This window comes from Dinoponera quadriceps, unplaced genomic scaffold, assembly GCF_001313825.1.
Source record: "Dinoponera quadriceps isolate SergipeBrazil2010 unplaced genomic scaffold, ASM131382v1 scaffold339, whole genome shotgun sequence".
Taxonomy (NCBI): domain Eukaryota; kingdom Metazoa; phylum Arthropoda; class Insecta; order Hymenoptera; family Formicidae; genus Dinoponera; species Dinoponera quadriceps.
This window is the reverse complement of record NW_014554434.1, coordinates 1-10,146: the sequence shown is the minus strand read 5'-3', so window position 1 is coordinate 10,146 and position 10,146 is coordinate 1. Positions and strand designations below refer to the sequence as shown.

The 10,146-nt window shown below is 36.4% G+C and overlaps 1 pseudogene; it reads right to left on the bottom strand.

Annotated features, from left to right (window-relative positions):
- Nucleotides 1–298: 298 nt before the first annotated feature.
- Nucleotides 299–8,980, bottom strand: LOC106748454 (annotated as a pseudogene).
- Between the last annotated feature and the right edge of the window lie 1,166 nt (nt 8,981–10,146).

Below are 10,146 nucleotides of genomic sequence, written 5' to 3'. Positions count from 1 at the left end.
TTTTGCTTGTGGGGAAAGACAGTGCTACCGATAACAAGATCATGCTCAGTACAAAAGTTCTTGAACATATCTCCATTTTCATTAACCTGTCCCACGCTGTGTACTCCCATTATGTGTTCGAATCCTTCATTGTCCACCCCAACTTTCGCATTCATATCTCCCATAATGATAACAATGTCTCTTTTCGGAATATTGCGGAGAGTATCGTTCAGAGCGCGGTAAAAATCATTTTTTGACTCCTCTTCGGATGGTTTTTTTGGAGCATAGCACTGTACAATCTTTATATTCCTAACGCTTGTTTTGAAACGAGCCATAATCAATCTATCAGATATTGGTTTCCAATCGATTAAGCTCCTCCGAGCATTTTCTGAGACAAGGATACCCACGTCTGATCTATATTCAACTCCATCTCCAAGAAGTCCGGAATATAGCAACATCTCTCTTTCGCTAGTTATCACTTCACCAAAATCTATCCATCTTGTTTCGCTTAAACCAAGTATATCAATTTTATAATTCAACATCTCTCTCTCAACCTGTCTCAGTTTACCTTTTTCATAAATCGTGTGTATATTTCAATATCCAATACGTGTTTTCTTTTTTATGCCAAGGATTATCGCCTTTGAATCAGTCCGGTTTTCGCTTGTATTTGTTTCGCTTGTAATTGTTTGTATTTCTGTAATAAGAGTTTGTTTAAGAGTTTGTTTAAGAAGTGCAGGTTATTAGCCTACAGCTTCCGAGTGTCCGAGCGATGGGGCTGCCATCTAGGCCGAATACAGCCAGACTTTTCTGTCAGGGGATCCCACCCTTAGCCTTTGAGTCAAGACCCTGTCCACAAAGCAGTGGAGCCTTTTGCTCTTCCGCCTCTTCGGCCGTTGGATTGTTAGAATCTCTTCCGCCCTCAGAGCCTTTGGCTTCAGACAAACCTGTTGGTCCGCGGGAGGTATTTCATTTTCCTCCTACCACCCTTTCCTGGGAAGCGTTCCCCGATCCGCCACCTGGGGACGCGCCCTCTAGGGGTTTCAGGCTCCCCCGAGGGACCAGCTTGTTTTGGCGAGACACAATTATTTTGCAAACATACAAAACAGCACTGCCGTTCATTGCTGGCTTGGAAAAGATCGTTACAATACTTTTATTACTTATTACCATTGTCATTATAGCATTTAGTTTTCATTTTTATCTACATCATAAAAAATCCGGAAAATTGGTCGATAAAATACCAGGACCAAAAGGTGTTCCCATTTTGAGCAACATACTGCAAATACATCTGACGATTGATCAATGAAATTGGAAAATCAATTTTGCAATTTCTACATATACGCATTTGCTCCTTCCATTCGTAGAATCCGAGCACACTTCAAGCGACTTGTATTGGAACAAATTTTATACGCATCGAATATTTGGATCGAAATACCAAATCAGGCATTATCTGCACGTCCTTTAGATAATCGGCTGATTCTTTCAAACATCTTTCTAAGTACGATAGATTCTGCAATGACGCCATAGTCAATAATTTTCCTGACTGTTCCATCACAATATTGACGTCTTCCCTTACGCGATCCTGTGGCACATTAAATAGAAATGCGTATCTCATTACTTCATGATATTTTCATATATACACAAAAATAGATTTAGCAAATATGTCTATATATATATATTTATAATTATTTTAGAGAGGGTATTCCTGATTATTCTCATTTGATTAATTAATTTTAATAGATATATGGAAGAATATATTCGACTAGCTAATACTTCTGTCTTTTAAATAAAGATCTAACTTTACGAACTTTAAAAAATTATGTATTTCCATATATTTCTCTTTAATAGAATACTAACGACTTGATAACTGAACAAAATTAATTAGCATCCCCAATAAAATATATCGCTTGTCTCTGTCAAGAAGTACCTGAATTTCCTTGTGTTCTGCTAACAGTAATAAAGTACAGGATATAGCTCTCGCTGTAGTGTCGTGACCCTGCAATGAATTTGTATATTACATATGGCATAATATATCAAATCATCAAGAAAAATTACGATTATACGTACTTCGAATGTGAAAGTATCCACTTCTTCCCTTATATCCATATCAGTCAAATGATGTTCACGCGAAGCTGCTGTTAGAAGATCCAACATAGCGAGTCGCTTTGTTTTCCCTGAATCAAGCAAAAAAGCACAAGCTATAACATTTATTTCCTAATAGATTTGTTATGTACATTTTTTATGTGCTTTTAGATTCGATGCGGAATTAGATTCACTTTCGAATTTTTAATGAAAAGCCCGATTATTATTTTACATTATGAGGACGAAGAGGATATTTAAGTTTGAATTATGTACTTCCATATATTTCTTCGCCGCCTGTTTCTGTCACGTCGTTATTTTCGATAATTTTCAATTATCTACCGTTTGTTTGTTCGTGATAAAGTTTTCTTTCCGCTATTATCTATGTACCTAGGACACAATAATTGTGGCACTAAAAAATAAAAACACGGAGTTCCATTCTTATCAAAAAAAGCATGACCGTTCCTTCAAGGGTACTTAGGAACATGCATAGTTCAATCGACATCAACCTTATAAGAACTCAGATAGAAAGCTCGGACATAATGTTGTTAGAGTGTCCAACATTCGTCACAGAGTAACCAAAACTCCATTACCTATGTTCTTTGCCGATCTAAGAAGTAAAGAAGAAGACCAAATAATAATATACAAAACTGAATACCTACTAAACACAAAGATCTATTTTGAGCCACCTTACAAAAAAAGGATAATACCCCAATGCTCGCGCTGTCAGCGCTATGGACACACAAAAAACTTTTGTGCAAGGCAACCAAGATTGCGTCAAGTGTGCAAGTAATCACGAGACCAAAGAATGTCCAAGAAAGGGAAAGTCACCTAATGTCAAATGTGTTTTATGCAAAGACAATCACCCCGCTAACTATAGGGGTTGCCAAGTATATAAAGAACTCCAGAAATCAAAATTCCCTGCACTACGCAAAAAGGAAATTTTATAAGGTCCACCACTAAAAGACGAGGGCCCTCAACTGTGGCAATCGGATAGCCCTCTATAGACAAAGATCTCATATGCCTAAGCGACAGCTCAAGAACCTCGGTTTCATCACACGACTAACGAACAGCATAGAAACCCACCTAACCCCCACCTAGTAAATGATATCGCCGAGCTCAAAAGTATGATGAAAGGTCTTATGGAGCAAATGAGCACCATGATCAACCTACTAACAACCCTTGTCACAAAAATAAAATAGCATTCGAGCGGTACAAATTAGCATTCTGGAACGCCAACGGCTTGTCGTAACATAGGCAAAAAATTCAAGCTTTTATCACAACTCATAAATTAGATATTATGCTTATCTCAGAAACCCATTTTACTAAGAAAAACTTTCTGAAGATCTATAATTACTCCATTTATCACACTATGCATCCTGATGGTACGGCTCATGGGGGTACAGCTGTAATCATCAGGAACAGCATTAAACACCATGAAACGGACAAATTCCAACATGATCATATCCAAGTCACTAACGTTGTAATCCTCGATAGGAACAGTCCGATTACAATTTCAGCTATATATTGTCCCCCGAAACACGCTATAAAAGAGATCCGGTTTTTGCAATTCTTTCAGTCACTGGGCAATCGTTTCATAGCGGGTGGAGACTACAATGCTAAACACCCCCAATGAGGTTCTAGACTGACAACACCTAGGTGACGAGAACTTTGCAAAACTTTAACATCCATGAACTTGGAAGTTGTCTCCACGGAAGAGCCCACCTATTGGCCTACTGATAGGAGGAAAATTCCTGATGTTATAGATATTTGTGTTGTCAAAGATATAGCAAATAGATATTTGTAAGCTAAATTTTGTCTGGAACTATCATCGGATCATTCTCCTGTAATTGTATTACTAAGTAGTCAAATTTCCAAAAAAGAGAATCCTCCGATGCTGTGCAATAAAAGCACTGATTGGGAAAGCTTTAGATCTCATATCGAAAATAGTATCAACACAAATATTCCCTTAAAATCTGAAACCGACATTACTCTAGCAGCTGAACAATTTAATCATTGCATACAACAAGCAGCGTGGAGCTCTACCTTGTTAAGAGCTTACAGAGATGGTGATGGTTCCTGTTCTCAGGCAGTAAGGGACAAAATTGCTACCAAACGTAAACTTAGAAAAGATTGGCAAAAATTTAGGACTCCTGAGCTTAAAGCCAAATTAAACAAAGCGACTAAAGAAATAAAAGCTATGCTAGCCAAAGAGAAGGAATTAGCAATTGAAAACTACTTAAGTAGCTTGAGTGCTGCAGAGGCCACCGACTACTCACTCTGGAGAGTCATTAGGAAGTTAAAACAACCTCGTGTTTCTATACCCCCAATACATACTGCGACAGGAAATTGGGCAAGAAGTAACCAAGACAAGACCGAGCTTTTTGCTTCTCATTTAGAAAACTTATTTACACCCAACAATAGTGAAATTCCGCTTACGGAAGAAGAGGGAATTCACCAACTTCTAAGCATGAACTATCAACCCGAATCAACTATTGCGAAATTCGATGTCTCTGAAGTTAAAAAAATCATCCTGATTGATCTAAACCCTAAAGAAAGTCCTGGATATAACCTAATAACTGCCAAAATCTTAAAAGAACTGCCAAATATAGGATCCAAATTCTTGACCCAAATTTATAACGCCATCTTGAGGACTAGCTTTTTCCCTCCCCAATGGAAGGTGGCTCAAATCATCATGATCCCCAAGCCCGGAAAAATCCTGTGGACGTCACGGCATATCGTCCAATCAGCCTTCTACCAATAACATCTGAAGTATTTGAAATGTTGCTTCTCAGTAGATTACTGCCCATCATCGAAAGTAAAGGCTTGATCCCAACCCATCAATTCGGTTTTCGACAGCAACATGCCACTATTGAACAGGTCCATAGGATTGTTAATAATATTAACAACAGTCTCGAAAACAAAAAATTCTGCTCTGCAGTATTCCTCGACATAACGCAAGCGTTTGATAAAGTTTGGCACTCTGGTCTTCTTTACAAAATCAGGAGTCTTTTACCTGTAGATTTTTACGCAATTATCAAATCCTACTAGGAGGACAGGCACTTCCTGGTCAAATATAAAGACGCTATAACGAATCTGCATCAAATCAAAGCTGGTGTACCTCAGGGCAGTGGTGTACCACTGGGCCCCATCCTCTATATAATCTACACTAACGATCTTCCAATAATACCACANGCCACATTTGCAGATGACACAGCGATATTAGCCTCCAACAGGGATCCCGTGACTGCTTCACAGCAATTGCAAGCGTACCTTGTTGAAATACAGAAATGGCTAAAGAAATGGAGAATCAGGATCAACGAATCAAAATGCGTGCACATTACGTTCACAACGCGAAGAGATACATGTCCACCTGTCACCCTTAACAATCAAACGATTCCTCGGTCCGACTCAGTTAAATACATGGGGATCTGCCTCGACCGGCGCCTCACCTGGCGAAAGCACATTTTTACCAAGCGCAAACAACTTGGGCTTAAGCTCCACAAAATGTACTGGCTAATAGGACATAGATCTAAACTCTCAATTGAGAACAAACTGCTGTTATATAAGACCATTTTAAAACCTGTATGGACTTACGGGATACAGCTGTGGGGTTCAGCAGCTAAATCTAACATCGAAATTATACAGCGCTTCCAATCTAAAGTACTACGCCTAATTTTAAACGCCCCATGGTTCATGACAAACGAAGACTTACCTAAAGAACCGTACCTAACTGCAAGTACCAAGGAAGAAATTCAGAAGTATAGCATTAATTACCGAAATCGCTTAGCAGTCCACCCAAACACCCTTGTGACCAAACTAATGGACAGGCCTGCTAATTCGACGTCTTAAACGAATCCTACCTAGCGACTTGGCTGGAAGCTAGTACCTTCTTCTCCTAACCCAACGTCCAAATGTGTTTTCACGAATATGATTTCTTAATGGGGCGGTATCGCTGGATACGCACCCTACATGTTATTTTCATGGTAGTATAATTTCTACTGATTGTCCCTGTGGACAGATTGTGAAAAAACTCTGGGATGTCTAAAGAAAAAAAAAAAAAAATCTATGTAAACGTAAAGAAAACATTAATTTACTTTGCGGTTCATTTTATTGAGTTATTTCACTAATATATCAGTACATCTTATCAGTATTTATCAGCAATATTATGTGGTATGCACGTTTAAATATCATACAATAAAGTACATAATGAATGTTAAGGAACTTGATTCTTACTCATTTTTTCAGTGAATCCATGCAAGTGTTTTAGTATTTTCGTTTCCAATCTGCCCGCGGACGACAATTTCCATAATCAGTGGATCATGTACCAAGGGCTTATACACCTAAATAGAATAATTATATGGTGCCAAAAATAAATCTTTGAATATAATGGAATTAATTCTCGGCCTTTTGCCACGGTGAGAGAGAAATCCTGTCCCATAACCACAGTGAGGGAATAAATTTTCTTACTGTTTGGTATGTATTTTGAACATAATGCGCATGCGTCTGGTTGACATTTCCGCAAATAGAAAAATAAAAGGGAATATATATATATTATCTTTAATCTTCGCTTTTGAGACGACTCCCTCTTACAGATAGCAGAGGACGATTGGCTATATAGTTATATTGCATATATGGGTTTTATAGTTCCATTAGTTTTTTAATATTTAGTAAAAAACTTGGCAGGAAAAAATTTTTGCTTAAATAAATGCTACACTACATTAAATGTTGAGGCCGAGAATTAATTTATAACCTAAACATGTATATATATATCGTTTGCTGCAATTACTGATTACCTATAAGTAAGAAGGGGAACCAATTGTCGAATTTTCTGTCGATATATTTCTTGGGTCGTACCGAGACTATGCAGAGAAGTACCCATGGTAGTTTCTACAATTGCAGTTATGTTTAAATTGCGGAAGCACTTGAAATATCACATAAAAAGAACCTCGGATCTTAAAAATCATACACTGAATGTCCCAGATCAACGTAGACAAATTTAGGATTGATAAAGGGGGAACACAGGTGAACAAAATGTCTTCTACTATTTTGCAAACAATATGCAAAATTTCAAGTAATTAAGTGCGGAAAATAGTCATATATAGGGGTTTCTCTAATTGACAACTCAAAATTTAGTATATTATTTGCAAAATGGTAAACTACTTTTTTGTTCAGAGTTGTCTAATATACAAATAAATGGCAGTTGTTGTTTTTTTATACCTGTTGTTTATAAAATGGTACAGGGGTTTTATTTACATCAATACATTCAACGCTTTTCCGCAATTTGTCTATGTCTGGGACAACCAGTAATAATCACTACGGAAATATCAATGATCGTTAATTTAACGTACCGTCTATACGCGCAAACAAATTCTCTTATTTTTGGTTATGCCAAAATAAACTTTATATAGACTCACATAATAAAAATATCTCATAATTTACCACATATTAAGTTCAGCGTATGTTCAGAAGCAAAAGTAAATTCATCCTTTTCAATAGTACCACCGACATCCTTTAAGGTCTTGGTCATGCGTTGTCCCTCCACAATTAAAACATCAACATACTTTCGCAATACATTGAAATGAAATGCAGACGTCAGAATCTTACGTCGTGAGCGCCACTTGGCACCTAATATATAAATAAAATTATGTATTGCATCATGTTTTGAATAATTTTCAGCGCAAATATTATCGCGCGATAACCCTACAGAATAAAGTTCAATAAGGCCAATTGCGCTCGCCTGCTACCTGCGAATACTTCTCGCGTTTTTGAATTTATCATTCAACTAATAATCTTTAGTAGACTTATAGTTTCAGATTGATTTCATTTTGTCACTTGTCTTATTAAGTAGTTGTCGAAAAATGGCGAGGTAGAATAAAGGAGAATTCTTAAACTCCGTTTTAATTGTTTACTTCTTCTTTATGCACTAAATCGATAACAGCAAATTTCGGGGTAAATTCACATGTTGTCATTTCATTATCAAAATTATGAATTGACAGAAAAAAAATTTGTCGAACGGCACGGTTTAATTGCTCTTCATATGTGACCGGAGACATATATTTTTACATTAGATCTCACTTGCAAACTCGTGAGCTTACAATGAACAAGTGATACGGCTTTATCAGCTTGAGAAAATCTTTAAGTTTATATATGTGTAGAATTATATATTTTCCGACATCACAATACGATACTTTTTTTTTCATCCTAATAAATGTATAATGAATTATATGCTCCAGTACACAGTACTCAATAATTGGAAGCGTACGTCCGAAAGTTGAACATAAGGAGTGTTTCCAAAAGTGGAAAGATCTCTGGAAGAAAGTTATGGCTTCCAAAAAGAAGTACACTGGAAGGAACACGTTATTGGACAAAATTTAACTATTTCTTTAGCACTAAGTTGGATATTTTCCGGGCAGACGTCATATATGCGTCTATTTATGATATTAATTTTTGCTACATTACCTCCGCTGGTAAGAAGTCCAGTATTTAGCCAAGGAATCAAAATATTGTATATGATACTTTTTTCTATATGCTTCGTATTGTTTAATATTACCTGGAATCATAAGAGATGCATTGTATGCAGTATCATTTTATTATAACGCTTAAATTCACATGAAGCTAATTAATTGAACGTTTTACGACTAAACAATTTCAAATTTCAAATACTACTTTTGAAAGACCATGTTCGAGAAAATTAAATCTTTTATCGATACGTAAATAACAATGTATAGGAATAGTTTCATTATTGCAGATTTTCTGATTTTTAATAACTTTAAAAATAATTTTTTAAATCATACACACTTTCCTTCAAGTTATTATAATTTTTCTTTTCACTTAATACCTCGAGATCATCTGGATGACGGATAGATACCACAGGTATACGGAACGCTTATAATTTAGTAATAGGATAATATTTGTCCATCATAGTACAAAAAAACAACCAAAGTTCGTCTGAAATCCGTGCAAATATATTAGAAATCACGCTATGCGGAAAGTATGTTGTTAACGTTTCCATTCTTTTAAATACGCTATACCATTGCAGAAGCTAAAATTGAGCATGATAAATTAAAGCAATCAAGAACAACAAATGAGAAAAAGGAGAAAAATTAATGCCATATGCTATCTATTATTTTATGTTAACATATAGCTCGAAATCTCCTTGAACGTCTGAAAAATATATCAGACATTTCTGAATTATTAATTAATTAATTGCAAATGTATCGAGAACTTCCACTTACCGCGTGGCAGATGTATTTGCAGTATGCAGAATGGGAACACCCTCTAGTCCTGGTATTTGATCGACCAATTTTCCGGATTTTTTATGATGCACATAAAAATCAAAACNATATAATAATGATAACAATAATTAGGAATAAAAGTATCGTGACGATTATTTTCGAACTCAGCAATGAACGGCCTTGCTGTTTTGTATGTTTGCAAAATAATTGTGTCTCGCCAGAACAAGCTGGTGGATGAGATCTATGCGACTGTCGCTGCGATACTGAACCGGGCGACCGTGATCTTCATAATGCTGAGTTATGATTAAGAAATTAATAATAGCTCTGTAGCTGATTCAATATTCTGAATATCTTGATANCAAATATAATAATGATAACAATAATTAGGAATAAAAGTATCGTGACGATTATTTTCGAACTCAGCAATGAACGGCCTTGCTGTTTTGTATGTTTGCAAAATAATTATGTCTCGCCAGAACAAGCTGGTGGATGAGATCTATGCGACTGTCGCTGCGATACTGAACCGGGCGACCGTGATTTTTAATGTGTCGAGTTACGGTTGAGAAATTATTAATAGCTCTGTAGCTGATCCAATATTCTGAATATCTTGATACGTCGGGGAGTTGCTCCGACTATCTCGACAGCACAACGCAGCAAATGCTTGCCTCTAAGAAAATTATATTATAAGTGAGAATTTTTGCACAGATGAAAAATAAATTCATTATGCGACTTGTTTTATAACAAGCAGCATGAAACGTCCATATATGTTTGTTAGGAGAACAACCGATAGCGACCTTGTCTATATCAGGGATGTCTTTTTTCAAGGTCATTTGATGATAAACTTTTGTTTTTT